Source organism: Entelurus aequoreus, linkage group LG05 (assembly GCF_033978785.1).
Source record: "Entelurus aequoreus isolate RoL-2023_Sb linkage group LG05, RoL_Eaeq_v1.1, whole genome shotgun sequence".
In the NCBI taxonomy this organism is placed as follows: domain Eukaryota; kingdom Metazoa; phylum Chordata; class Actinopteri; order Syngnathiformes; family Syngnathidae; genus Entelurus; species Entelurus aequoreus.
In genome coordinates this window covers 79904220-79919313 of record NC_084735.1, presented here as the reverse complement: position 1 = coordinate 79919313, position 15094 = coordinate 79904220, and the positions used below count along the sequence as shown (strand labels likewise).

Genomic DNA, 15094 nt, shown 5'->3' with positions numbered 1-15094 from the left:
AATGAATACAATATATTATGATACAATGTAATTAGTAAAATGCATCAATATTGCATAAATATGTAGTTAAAAAGTAAATACTAATTAATTAAATTGGCATGTGACAAATACATGCTAATACTAGATAAACACAGAATTAAAAAAATTATAGAAAATAAGATGACGAAGAAGAATAATTAAACGCCAAGTTAAAAAGGTGGGTCTTGGGCTTGTTTTTTAAAAATCATAACATTCTCTGCAGCCCTGACGACCTCTAGCCGGCTGTTTCACAAATAGGGGGCGTAATAATGGAATAATTCCTCCCTGTGGGTATGGGTCCAGACGTTTGGAATATTTTGGAGGCTGCAGCCAGAGAGCCCAAGACCATTAAGGCATTAAAAAAAAAAAAAACAGTAAAAGAATCTTAAAATTGATTCTGGAACACACGGGGAGCCAATGCAGTGATTTTTCAAACTGGTGTAATATGGGCCCGCTTTCTAGTCCCAGTCAGCACACAAGCAGCTGAGCTTGAGTAATTGTAGTGGTTTTGTACTTTATTTTTATTTTTAATTTTTAGGAAGACCAGAAAGCAGGGCATTAGAGTAATCAATACGGCTGGTAAGAAAAGCATGCATTAGCGTCTCCATGTTGGCCGAGAGAGAATGGGGCAGACTGTGGCTATATTTTTAATATGATAAAACTTTATTTTAGTGGAGCATTTATTGTGTGGAATAAAACCAAGTTCAGAGTCAAAAATCACACCCAAAATCTTGACTTCCGAAGACGGGTGAAAAGAAAGTGACTATATTTTTGCGAAAAGTTTCCCTCTCTGGGCAGCTAAATCAGATAACTAAGTATTTGACACCTTAAAGTGGACATACTATGCAAAACCAATTTGTACCTGTTTTTGTGTGTTTGGGACCTGCAGAGAATTAGAAATCAAACAATGGAGGCATGGCGGAGATATTTATACAACAATCTTGCCTTCCTTTATACATCCTCCAAACGAGCTGTTCGGAATTTGCCCCATTTGTTGATGTTTTTCCCCAAGTGTGACGTCACCGAATATCTCCATATATGGTAGAGGTTTACCCAAAGAGCTTTGCGTGAGTCCGCCATTGTAGTCTATGATTGTAGTCAAAAAGTTCTCTCTCCTGTGTTGTGGGGCAGACTGGCTCATACATGCACATGCATCCTCCGCTGTAGCCATTTCTAATACAAAGTAGCGTTTAGTTTGCAATTATATCTGTCAGTAGACTCGATATGCAAGTGCTAAAAACGACAACATGGATGACGTTGAAGTGGAGCCACGTAAATAAGACCGCCCACCAAACCCTGCATCCTGAAGAGACTGTCAGAAAGCGGCTTGAAGATGTTCTGTAAAACATCATCTATGCAAGATGTTTACCAAAGAACCACCATTACATGTTATGTAGACAATAAGAAGTTTTAAATGTAGGAAAAAAGTCATAACTCCTTAGAACATTGGTGTCAAACTCTGGCCGTGTAATTTCACTTGGCCCTTGAGGCTATATCAAATTAACACTAGAGCTGGCCCGCTGGTTCTATTCAGCGGCGGTGCCGCGGTAACACCGCATTCACCGCTAATTCTCATACTTGCCAACCCTTCCGGGAGACTCTCAATTTTCATAGTGCAGCTCTTCCGGGCTGCACTATACACCCCCGCTACCACCAACCCCGCCCACCTCAACCGACGCACGGGGGGGGGGGGGGGTGTATATTGCAGCCCGGAAGAGTTAGGGCTGCATGGGATTCTGGGTATTTGTTTTGTTGTGTTTATGTTGTGTTACGGTGCAGATGTTCTCCCGAAATGTGTTTGTCATTCTTGTTTGGTGTGGATTCACAGTGTGGCGCATATTTGTAACTGTGTTAAAGTTGTTTATACAGGCACCGTCAGTGTAACCTGTATCGTTTGCTTTGCATTTACGTGTGTGTGTGCGTGCTGAAGTCGCACATTTTTTGTGACTGGGCCGGCACGTTGTTGGAATGGATGAAAAGCAGACGTGACAACAGCTCGTGGAGGACGATAAACGCAGTGCCTTTAAAGCACGCCCCCAAGACTGTGGTCCGGGTGGACTACGAGGTACAATGACTGATGAACAACTTCGTTCGATAATGAAGGTTGCTTCAGCTCAAAGCCTGAGCCCCGACATTAATGAACTAGCATCCAAGAAAAGATGGCAGGTATCTGGCTTGGGCACATCAGATTAGATCAGTGTGTTGCAAACTGAGCAGTTTAAAGTCCTGAATGGTTGGTTTATTCATTGTTATTTTATCTTCTAATTTATTAGCCTGTGGAAAAAGTTAATGTTGATATTTACCTCAGAAGGCTACAAATAGAAAAGAGGCATTACATTTTTATTTAAATTGTATTTGATATGCCATTGATATTTTTTTATTATTATTATTATTATTTGAAACTCGATTATGCATGTCACTATAAAGTTATATAAGCCTTGCTTGTTCAATATTCAATGCAAAACTTTTTTGGGTCCCTATTAAAAGGTTAATTTGTTCAACCTTGCCCCGCAGCTTTGTTCAGTTTTAAATTTTGGCCCACTCTGTATTTGAGTTTGACACCCCTGCCTTAGAATAAGCTTCATGACAGTCATAAATTAAAATACCATATGTTTACACGCAACATGACGGGAGCAATCTGCTGAATTATCGGAAAAAAAAAAAAAAATTGTACAAATGTTAGTCGGTCTAACTCAGGGTTGTCAAACGTACGGCGAACAGGTTTTTCCCGGCCTGCGGAATGAGTTTGCCAAGTATAAAAATGAGCCGAAATTTTTGAATGAAAGAAACTGTTCTAAATGTGTCCACTAGATGTCACAGTAGCAATTCTTTGTATCTTTGTAGATTATGTAAAAAAATCAAAAAACATGATGTTAGTGCACCAGTCGAGGAAAATGATCAAACTACACAAATAACATCCTGTAATTTGATTTTGATATTATTTTTTATCTTGATAGATTGAAAATTAACACCATTGAGTTGACTGGTGAATATTATCACATAATTTATTCAGAAAGTATAAATAACGACAAATAAAGATAAAATATAATTAACCGCAACATGTAAGTGTAAAAAACCCCAACAACATTATGATTTGTAAATTTTCCGAAATGTGCTTGTTCTATTTTTAAACAAAGAAAACAATCTGAAGTTGTCTTTATTTTTAAGTTATCACGCCGTGATTTTACCACTTGGGAGTAGATTTTTCTCCATGTGGCCCCCGATCTAAAATGAGTTTTGACACCCCTGGTCTAACTGAACTCACAGGTCATTCCTAAATTGGATTTGGTTGTATTCTTAGGGAAATATATAAAAAACAGAATGGCGCTTGATTGACAGCATGCAGCCCAGTTAAAAAACAAATGTGTGTGTGTGTGGATTGGAGGGTTATGAAAAAAAAAAGGAGCAGCATGACGGGATTTTGCAAACGTTATTTCTGTCTAAGAAAAAGCAGATTGTCACACAGAGTTAATTCACACTTGTTTCGGCCTCAGCAGGTGGCTTCGCTAAAATGCATCGTTGGTGACGCAACGAAACGAAAGACGGCAGCGATGCGGGGTCTAAGGTCACCCCTGATTCGCTGGCCGCTTTTTTACCGCCTCCAGTGCCCACGCGTCGTGTTCTGCGAGGCCCCATCTGTGATATTTATATATGATGACCTAATTGTGTATAATCAGCTGCAGATAGCTAGCTGGAATGTTCTAATGCTTCCCACCACCCCTCCCGGCCTGCCAAAGTTGACATCTTTGTGGAGGAATGGAAGAATTGTGTTTCCTGCTGTTACAATGCCATCAATTATTTTGACTTTCCCTAAGATCACTTTTTTTCAAAGTGCTACTTCTCTGGTAAAAGGCAAGCGTCTGACATAACTGAATGAAAGATTAATAGGCCTGCAGGGAGATTTTTTTTATGACTGCTAGGAAATGACAATTTCGTCTTCACATGTGCTCAGGATTCATGTTTGTATAAGATGTGAACTGTGACAAATATTCACGGTCGGGAGGAGTGTCGATTGATGATCATATCAATTTTAGATATTTTTTTAATGCTGCCCCCGTTTGCGTGGCTAGGATTCTTTTACGCTGCTTGAAAAGTTTTTTATTTTATTTATTTATTTTTAAGATTGGACTGATTTACACCATTCCAGGAAACAATCAGAACTGAGGGCTTGGTAAAAAAAACAATGTTGGATGACCGTATTTCAACAGCAGATAAAATGCAAACAAAAATGGCCTTATGTAAAAAGTCAATACAAAAGAAAACACATGCGCGCTGCTGCACACTTACATCATTTTAATCATATGCGCATATTCTACACATATGGATTTTAACTTCAATTAGCCTGAATGCATGAGCCACACCATGCTGCACTGGAAAAACTCAAAATCTCACCAATTATTTATCCATAATTTCTAGTCGAAATATCTAAACACACTTAATAAAAGTTAATATCCCCTGAATAGTCATTTTTCAGTGAGACAGAAGAACTTCTTTTAAGGTAATACATCTTCTGAGGAAATAATACTACTTTTGGGCATCACAAGTTTGTTATAAGACACAAAACTCCACAATACTAGTAAGTATAGTTAATAATAAGCTTTAATTGCTAATTTCCTATTTCAAAAAATTTTGCAGAGACAATTTTGACTTGTTCCTTTGACAGATTTTTATTTGCTCATTACAAGCAAAAATACCTAAATGAGCAAAAAATGCAAAGTGGGTAGCCGTCAACGTTGTGTCTCGGAAACAACAAGTAAGCTAGCTAGATGGTTAGCAAACTAGCGAGCTTGTTTTGGTGCTCTCGACCATGGTATGACATTTTTTCTTCTGTTTATTTTTGGACCACTGAAACAAGCTTACAACAATCATATTAGCTTGTCCTGTAACTCAGTGTGCTGTTTAGGCAAGAGGAACAAGCGAGTATACTTGCGGCTGAGAGAGAGTTTAACACGTTTTTTATAAATTGCATTATTATTGGTATTTCATTAAAAAAAACGCCCAAGTGATATTTTGACGCAAAGTGAATATTTCAAAACACAGATTTCTGCGTTTTCGCGGAAATTTCACATGCTTGAGTACAAACAAAATAATTTGTAGACCACAACAAAAGACAAGACTGGCATTTAACTTAATAGGGGTATCAAACAAATTGATTTTCGGATTAATCGCAATTGTAACGATCATTAATCGGTTCAACAAAAATCAAAAATCGATTTTTAAAATCTGTCCTGGCAAATCATATTGTTGATGTAGATGCCCATAATTCCTGTGCAGATTTACTTTCCAAAAGATAAATGTTGGATACTTCTCTTGATGCCTCATTTGCATTAGATTTTATCAAATGTTTGTGTAAAATTTTATTAAACAAAACCAATTTTCTTATAAGTATTATAGAAATGTATCAAAGCTGTTTATCTATTTTATGGAGGAATGTAGTTAGTCACAGAACTAGCACCCAATTTTATTAAAAAAGTATTGATTTTTGAATCAAGAATAGACCCTGCATCAAATCGTTACCCCCAAAATCGAATCAATTTAAATCGTGTGGTGTCCAAAGTTTCACAGCCCTATAACTTAATGTCAAATACTACTTCCTGACTACAGCAACACACCTACAACTAACTGAAATAAATGGATACTGCAAATTAGACTTAGTAGTGTTAAAAAAAGAAGACGTAATTATCTTTTTTTTTTTTTTAGGTTTTCCTGGCCCAGATGTGGTTTTAGATCAGGGGATTTCGTGAGTTTGTGAAGTCGTTCAAGACATTTGTGATAAAGGGTCGTATTAATAAAATGTGATTGACTGATTAGCTCACTGTTAAATGTTAAATAAAAATATCATCTTCCTAATAAACTAGCATTTATCACCACAAGAACACACTTAAAAATACCAATAATTGTTACTGTTGATTACAGCTATCAATTTCTCCATGTAGCAGGAATTGGCACCGTATTGGTTGGAATGTGAAAGGTACCCATCCTTAGCCACACCTCTACTGTAAATGGTTCATGGACAACTTTACATTGGGTACCACTTTTAAATCTTAAATTGTTTGTGTTTTAGCCCCAAATCCTGGAATAATAAAAGGGTTAAAGACCTACAGAAGAATATACTAATCAAATATATTCTACATGACCAGAGCTCTAAACACCTGCTAGAGTCTTTAGGAATCTGCTGCAACATTACTACAGTCACTCCCATATTTTACAGACTTAATGCGGTCAATTCCACATTATAACTGTTTCTGGCATGAGATCATTTCCTCATCTCCGCTGTAGAAGAAAGATATTGGCACGGGAATTAAAGAAGATTAAAGGAAAATAAATGCAGTCTCGTTGTTGTCATCACTAGACTGCAACACATCAATCGTTCCCAAAGTCTTTGGAGGCTAAACCAGGCGACGAGCGTGATGCTGTCAAGCCTTGCAGAGCGGCTGTGAAGAAAAAATCAAGGGCAGCTCACATGGGCTCAGCCATCTTGTTATATCAAAGAAGAACATGTCCAGCCGCATTTACTTTATGAAGGTGATTGAAGCCTGGACCCGCGTGCATCAGCTGTGCAAGGAACACGGAACCAGAGACTGCGAGACATCAGACACCAAGGACACATGCGTCACCGGACCAACACGACACCTTATCTGACAACCTCACGATGGTTTGCTCCAGGCCCAAAAAACGATACTTGAGTTTGCCGAAATCTCACAATTCCGAAGGATCACGGTGGTGTCTGATGACAGGGTTCTTTAAAGGTCTTGACATGTGCGTCAAAAGGCTTTTTTTTCTGCCTGAGGAGTGGCAGCTAAATAAATAGATGCTTTAGCACGGGTAAAAAGAGTTGTCTGTTTAACACATACATGTTTGGTGGACTGCCCTTAAGGCCATTGACTCACACAGTGTGCACTTTTAGACTATGGCCCTGTCTACATTAAGCCGGAAAACTCCTTAAATGAATAGTAATTTAGCTTTATCGTGTCAGTCCCACTAAACCATCGTTTAAGGTCTCCCTCCTTGGATAATTTTTTACACGGGTAAGTGCGCCGTGTATTTCTCCACCTCTTAGCTTTGTATGGAATCATCGATCGTTTACAAACCGAGTTGGGAGAGGAAGTGACGCCACAAAAACCGCGCCCCACACAGGAAGTGACGTCGGTAAGAACGTGCTACAGCCAGCTTCATAACAACCTGTTTCCACGCGAAGGTAAACACGAGAGATGGAGGCGAGTCATCCAGACATGCCGTGTTTCCCCTTCCTCTACATGTACGGATGCTTGTGGAAATCACACATCGATACCTTAAGAGAAAGCGATTGCAGCTATTTCGGATACAACACTTCTCAGACGGCAAGAGAACTTTCGAATGTCCAGGTCAGCTGTGATTCTACTTACCGAAAAACTTTGTCCATTTGTCGAAAGAGAGACAACAAGAATGCGGTAGCGTGTGCTTTGTATTACCTAGCCGACGAGGGAAGACTACGGAAAACTTTGATGCATTTGGATTGGCAAAGCAGACTTTCAGTTATTGTCCGCCATGTATGTTGTGGACTCAACGTCTAGGTCCAGAGTATATAAAGTCACCAAAAACATTTGGACAATGAAGGTGAAGGCAAAAGAGTGAGGTGTGTCCTGACCAGATATCTATATCACTAGATTGATTGATGTAAAATGTTCTTTATCACATTGTTTACTTTCACGTGTCCATTAAATATTTGATTAATTTAGGATGTCTCAGGTGTGATTCACTACAATAGGACCCCACAGCACACTGGATTCCAGTTAATTGAAATACCACAACAAGGGATATTGTTCAGATAAGTTCAAGCTGCTTTGCTCCTTCTGCCTCTGCCTCAGCACGCAGCATTGTCCCACCCACACAACCATCTGATTGGTACACACAAAGCATTATCAGCCAATCAGCAGTGCGTATTCAGAGCGTTATCAGCCAATCAGCAGTGCGTATTCAGAGCGCATGTAGTAAGCGCTTCAGCGTCGAGCAGATGGGTGTTTAGCAGGTGAGCATCAGGCAGCGGACTCTCCCCAAATGATAATAAACACCTCCCAGTCAACTACTAGTAACATCACTATGAGCCCGTTGACCTTCTAGAAACTTCAACTGCAGCTCAGCTCACTCGCAGTCCTGGCTTGAGGTGAAGGCTAATTACCTCTCAGTTCCAGCCACATCGACCCCTTTTGAGCGCCTATTTTCAGCTGCTGGGAATATTGTAAACATGAAAAGAACCAGAGCATGTACACATGCTAACCTTTCTTCATTACAACTGTTAGTCACTCACTGGAATGAGTAGAATTGGTTATTGTGTACTGTGTTGGACTGGATGTTTATTTTGCACATTTTAAAAGCAATACTTAATGTTTACAGTGCTCCAGAATATTTAGATTGGCACTTTTTTGTATTGGATGTTTATCTTTATTTTTGAACATTTTAGCAAATAAGCAATACTTTCACTTTTGTTGAAATTTGTACACTGTTGTTACAGAATATTTCGTTTTGCAATTTTTTGTATTGGATGTTTATCTTTATTTTTGCACATTTTAAAGCAAAATAAGCAATACTTTTACTTTTGAAATGCTTATAATATTGCAGAATATTAAGATTTGCACTGGATGTTGACTTTTATATTTGCACATTAAAAAGCAAATAAGCTACTTTTAATTTTGTTAAGTGTTAAAAGTTTTAAATGTTTACATTGTTACAGAATATTTAGTCATGTTGTTGTCAATGTTGACTGAGTGGCCATACTTCTTTTTTTTTGTAAATAAAAGCCATGTCTTTTGAAAAAACGGGCCTACATTTATTTTTTCATCTTCATTTTGAATAAAAAAATAATCGGTAAAAGGAAAAATAATCTATAGATTAATCGAAAATAATAACAATCTATAGATTAACCGATTAATCGAAAAAAATAATCTATAGATTAATCGATAGAAAAATAATCGTTAGCTGCAGCCTTAGATGCAGTGTATGCAGTGTCGTTTCAAACTACTTAGTTTTGATCAAATAAAAGCAAAACCTGTTTTGAATGACCTCTGTCATTTGTACAAATTGGTTTCCTCAAAAATTAGGGGGAAAAAAATCAGAAAAGACTATAAATTTTGTGAAATTAAAAAAAAAAATCTGAGATTTTTTTCATAGCCTACCACAACCTTTATGAAGTGCTAAAAAATTGTCATCGACAAGGGATATTGAAAATGTCTGAAAATAACAAAAACATGCAAATTAAGTGTCATCGCCTAATAGTGGCCTAACAAGAATATTACAGCGTTCCTGAATTGTAATTTCATTAAAAAATGTTATGAAAAAAAAAAATCATGCCTCTTCTGTCCAAACCCCTTGATGCCCAAATGAGACTCAGCTGTGTTGCAGAGGAAGGACAACCACCCTTTTCCCACACACCACCCACCTCCACCAAAACGCTCTCACCCTGCCTTGCAGTGGAGGTGGTATTGCGTGTGTATCACGCACGTGCGCACACACACACACACACACACACACACACACACACGCACGCACACGCACACGCACACGCGCACGCACGCGCACGCACGCACGCACGCACGCACGCACGCTGACACAGGAAGTTTAGAAATCCGCCAAACTTCCACAGCTGCCTCGGAGCTCAGGCTGAGGCAGAAATGATTTTCATGAGGAAAGAATAAAACTTTGTGCTGATCCATCAAAGCTAACGCTCCCAGTTATAAATAAGCAGCACTTGTTCAACTTCCTCTGGAAGTGAAGGCGGTTAGGATTTACTTAATCTTCTGATATTTGGCGCCGCTCCAACACTGACAAGATTTTTTTTTTCCCCGCGTACCCGTGAGGCTTAAAATTTAGGGCTGAAGCTGCGAGGGGGCATCAGCTAGTGCTGCCTCGTCTTGCTTCAACAAAGTCCATGCAGGCCCCCTTTCACCCCATAAATTCCCCGACCACTGCGGCAAAGCTCCCCGCTGCTATTTGACACGTCCCTTCTGGTTCCCATGACCAAACTGCAGTCATGCTGAGACTTTTGCCGAGCGACTGAACTCTCGTCAATGCCAACGTCAAAGTTTTCCTCAGTCTGAAGACTTCTAGCTCCCAGTCAAAATAGAACTCAGAGATTCACGCCTGACAGTTTTGACATCACAGGACGCGTTCCAACATTTTTAGCATACTTTTCTAGCACGTTACTTGAAATGTTTCGGTACATTAAACTTGGGTCATCGAATAATCACCCCTAACACAACCGCATTTAACCGTCCAGCACTGGGATTTGAACCTGTAACATTCTATCACAGTTACACAACTTACTGCTGTCTTATAGAGCAAGGATTCCCAAACTGTGGTATGACAAATAATCACTTGATTAAAGTACAGTGTTGTATTTTCCTATATCCAAACACTGTGTTACTGTTTAAACTGTGTTTATAATTTATTTTTTGGTAATTTACTTTTTGACATCCAACATCAGACATTCCTAGCTATTACATCATATTTGCATACATCATACATCTATTGTCTGCCCTAAATGTCGAAATAATATATTTTTTGTTTATATCCCAACAATGCCACCCAAAAAAAGTGAAAAAACAAAAAACAAAACAAGTTTAATGCTACAATGCTTTATCAATGCTTTATCAGTATCATAGATAGGCTCCAGCACCCCCGAAAGGGACAAGTGGTAGAAATGGATGGATGGATGGATGGATATTTCAAACCCTGCTTCGAAAAAGATGTGCATGACAAAATGTGCTCATTGTAGCCATTAATCCTGGACTTCTTTATTTGGGATTTTTTTTTTTTTTTTTTAAATCAACACAAATTGTTTTATTAATTTTTGTTTTGTAGGTTCAAGTGTTAATGTCACTGATCAATTTTAATTAGAAAATGGATGGATGGATGGATAATTATTGAGTTTTTAAATTTTATTTTTCAGCATCAAATGGTTCAAGTCAGTCAGGAGGTTTTTTTTTTGTCAAATTGATGCATTTTCAATATTTTCTGTTACAGACTAAAAAACAAGTATGTCAACTGTGGTGGCTGCCTCCAATGTATTTGTAATCACTGCGCTATCCTTGTGGTTTTAGACTTTTAAACTTTATTGATTCACTATAATCTAATATTACACCCAAAAGGTGGTTTCTTTTACTCTTTCAATGTCTATTATGTCTATTTGTATTTTTGTTTGACTTTCTCTTCTGCCGTTACCGAATAGCATTATCTTAGTATTACTGAAATTCAAAGATAGTCTGTTTTTGTCAAACCATCTTTTAAATTTGATAATTTATTCGATTATTTTTATTAGCTTCTGAACAAAACGCAGACCTTGTGTGGTGTGCTTAACTCGAACAAGACAGTGTAGTGTGAAGTCTGGCGCTGAAGTCATAGGGAAGTTTCTTAAGCGCAAAAATAACGACTAAAGTGGTGGAGCTCGATTTTCATTTGTACTTAAAATGTATTGACCGTTTAAGAAACAATATTTTCATTACATAGTATTATTTAGTTAGAATCTATTTATTTTAGCACTGCGTAATTGTATGAAAATGTATTTTTTAAATCAGTTTTCATGAGTCCCTTCTTTTTCAATATATTTGATTAATAATCATTTTTGTATCAGCCTGACCTAAGCCTTAATAGTATATGTGATTAACACATGGTTTTATATAATTTGACTTGCATCCTGTTAAACTGTAAGTAGGTTGGATATCAATTTTTGAATATCATTGAAATCAAGATGAAGATCACCAATTCATTGTTAATATTGGAGTGGGCCCTGGGCCCTTCCCTAGTCTATATAGAGCAGGGGTGTCCAAACTTTTTGGACCGAGGGCAAACATAATCAAAATGAAATAATTATTTGATACATTTTGTGTATTACATATGTTCTCAGCATATGCTAAGCTATTTAAACAAACAAAAACACTGTTATCGTAACTTGTGTGTTATAAGTGACACAACAAATAATTTTCAGTGTTAAATTTTATTAATAATAAATCAACATTTTTTAGAACATGTTGCGGACCAATAAAACTTGCTGATGGCCAAGAATGGCTCCCGGGTCACATTTTGGACACCCATGATATAGAAGATCTTTGTAAGGATATTTGCAGTAGGTCTACACGGAGAATATATCTGCAGTGGATCACTTATGTCAATATAGAGGATTTTTGCAATAGATCACATTTGTCAATATAGAGGATCTTTGCAGTAGGTCACCAACAATAGAAGTGTTCCTGTCATATTGAGGATCTTTGAGTAGCTTTTTGCATTAGGTCTTTAAAAACCTAATGCAAAAAGAGGACCTTTGACTACCATTTTTGTCAGTAGGCTCATAAAAACAGATGAGTTGTATAGTCTTGCATAAGATCTTGGATCATTATTTTTTTACGATCGTTCCTTAAAATATAAAAACACTCCTATATAGGATCTTTGACTAGCGGCAATATATAGAAGAGAGACGTCAGACCTCAGGTTTTTAGCTTTCTAAAAAAAAGAGACCCCAGAACCATCTAGTTGAATACTATTTCCACAGGCATCTGACACGGACTTAAAACAACCTCCATCCCCCCTCTCTAAACTCACCAAGTTGACTGTGTTTTTCATAACAAGTGGACGCCAGCTTGGACAGTTGCTTGTATTTCTCCGCCAACTGGAGTTTGCCGTTATAAGGCGGGCCGTCGAGTCAGGCTCTCGTCGGCCACGCTCCTATTGGACGCCAGCAGCATCTCCCTGTCCACTTGAAGTTCCTGAAACTGAAAGAAAAAGACAAAAAAAAAAACTAACTTAACTAATCAGGATGTGAGATGGCGTGACCTGAACGAGCCCACAAAAGCTTGTTGTCTGCGTGTTAGCGTCACAGCAAGCTGCCCCAACTGATTACTGTTAACAGGCTGGAGCACCTTGACGGTGCCCCCGGCTAGGCCTGAATCGCCAGAAAACCATGACCGTTTTTCCACTACACAGAACAGAGAGGTCAACGCCGTCCTAGATGATGGGTTTCAAACTGCCCTCTACAACCTCACAGTCCATTATTAGCCAAAGGGAATGTTTGCTACACAACATCACATAACCAATTTTCACAAAATTGCGTGAGTGAGTAGGTGGTGCCTATAACGCACAGGCAAAAGAGTAACCCCGTCCGTTGCATTTTGGTGCAAATCCAGATGTGAGTGCTGATATATAAACTAGGGATGTGTTGATCGATCAGTGGCGTTATATACTAACTAGAGGTGGGAATCTTTGGGCACCTCACGATTCTATTACGATTCAGGAGCTACGATCCGATCAAAAATCGATTATTGATGCTTCTTTAGTTTATGTATATTGATGCAGTATTACATTTATTTTGTTTCACTAAATAAGTGTTTATCACTTGCAACTTTAAAAAAAAATCATTTGAAATAAGAAACAATTAATAACAAAATGTATTAAATTAATGAAAATGTGTGCAAAACTGGACCATAAGTGCCAGATAGTAAAGGAGCTGGTCGGATCTCTCGGTGAGGTGGCTCGCTGTAGTCAGCCAAATTTTAGAACTGTCTGCATTACTTTATTTACATTTATTATTGATGTTTACTAATCAATTCGATAATCCTCCATGTCCGAATTGCGATGCAACTAAAAATCGATTACTTCCCCCATCTCTAATAATAATGGGGTTAGTTTTTACTATTAACAAGTAATCTAATGAATTACTTTTAGGTCTGGAAATATCAAGCAGCACCGCACTAAAATATACTTGAGATCAAATAGGAAGAGGCACCATCACACTGTGACACAGCAGACAACAACATAAGCATATGCACACAATGGGAATAATGAACAACAAATCAATGACAAGAAGATGACAGCCATCGAAACACATTCAAACTATTTATTAGCCAGAGCTAACAGTCTGGTGAAACATTTCAAAAGAGCTGGCATCAGAGTCAACAAACTGCAGTCTGCCGCTGGTAACTGCTAAAGCTAACACACAACTCCATCATGCTTACATACTGTACGTTACCTTTTACATTATATTAATTTATGTTATTACGTGTTGTCTACCTTGTACTTTTTTTTTATGTCATTGCCTGAAGAACGAATAAATGGAAAAAAAAAAAAAAAGAAATATGAAACATCTCAACTGCATGTCAGAGATTTGAAGTTTATTTTTTTAAAGTAACATTAAATACTTTCCCTAGTAAATAATTTAATTTATTAATGATTAATTCCATTAGTAAATAAATTACTTTTTTGGTAAAGTAACGAGTAACTATAATTAATTACTTTTTAAAAGTGATTTTCAAAATACTGCCGATCAGTATCGGCCGATATTCGTGAAAAAGTATGTGATCGGCCAATGCAAAATGTCTTTTAATACCGATCACATTCCCCTCTGACAGACACTGTATTTATCTTAGTCCCCAGGCTGACAAGCTGGCAGCTAATCATGTATTTCCATACACAGGGTGGAGACGTTCCTTTAAGATAACAATAACCTCTATTTTAGAAAAAATAAACTGCATTTATTAGTATCTTATCTTAGTAGCCTAACCGATTAAACACAGAAAGCAAGCTATGAGCAGGCATGCTAATAGCTAAACTAAACACTCAACTGGCTTGAAACGACACCAAGAAATAAGTGGTTTGTAAAGTTTAAGAAGTGAAGATGGAACCACGTTACAGCAGAAAGTAAGCAGTTATTAACAGGAAATTAACAAGTAAATCAATAAGAGTGTAGAGAGAGAATAACATAACAGCAACTGTTGGTGTGTCAGCATTGTGGCACATAAGGAGAGGGCGGCTTATCCATAATTGATAGTGTTTATACCAAGGGTAGAATCAGTATACGATACTGGAATATTTTTATTTTCACAAAACAATTTCATGTTTTTTTTGTTAATGTTTAAAAAAAAATAATTCCCAGAAGATGGCCAAAAAACTAATGATTTTAAGAGTAGTAGTTTTTGTTTACTTATTTTGTACTCTTTTTTTTATTAAATAATTGCATATAATGAATTAAAATAAGTAACTAGTTCACATATTATGTTTATATTGTTACACTACCAATAGCACTCATAAATACATTGAAAAATGTACATTTAAT

At 37.5% G+C, this 15094-nt stretch overlaps 1 protein-coding gene and 1 long non-coding RNA gene across 3 annotated transcripts in view; one reads left to right on the top strand and one right to left on the bottom strand.

Moving 5' to 3' along the window:
• LOC133651102 (uncharacterized) overlaps positions 1 to 12621 on the bottom strand; it is a 51053-nt gene extending 38432 nt beyond the window's left edge. The window contains exon 1 of the long non-coding RNA XR_009826375.1: positions 12589 to 12621. This is a non-coding gene — a long non-coding RNA (uncharacterized LOC133651102). The remainder of the gene's footprint in view (positions 1 to 12588) is intronic.
• LOC133651091 (neural cell adhesion molecule 1-like) overlaps positions 1 to 15094 on the top strand; it is an 881445-nt gene that overhangs the window by 812383 nt on the left and 53968 nt on the right. The window lies entirely within an intron of this gene.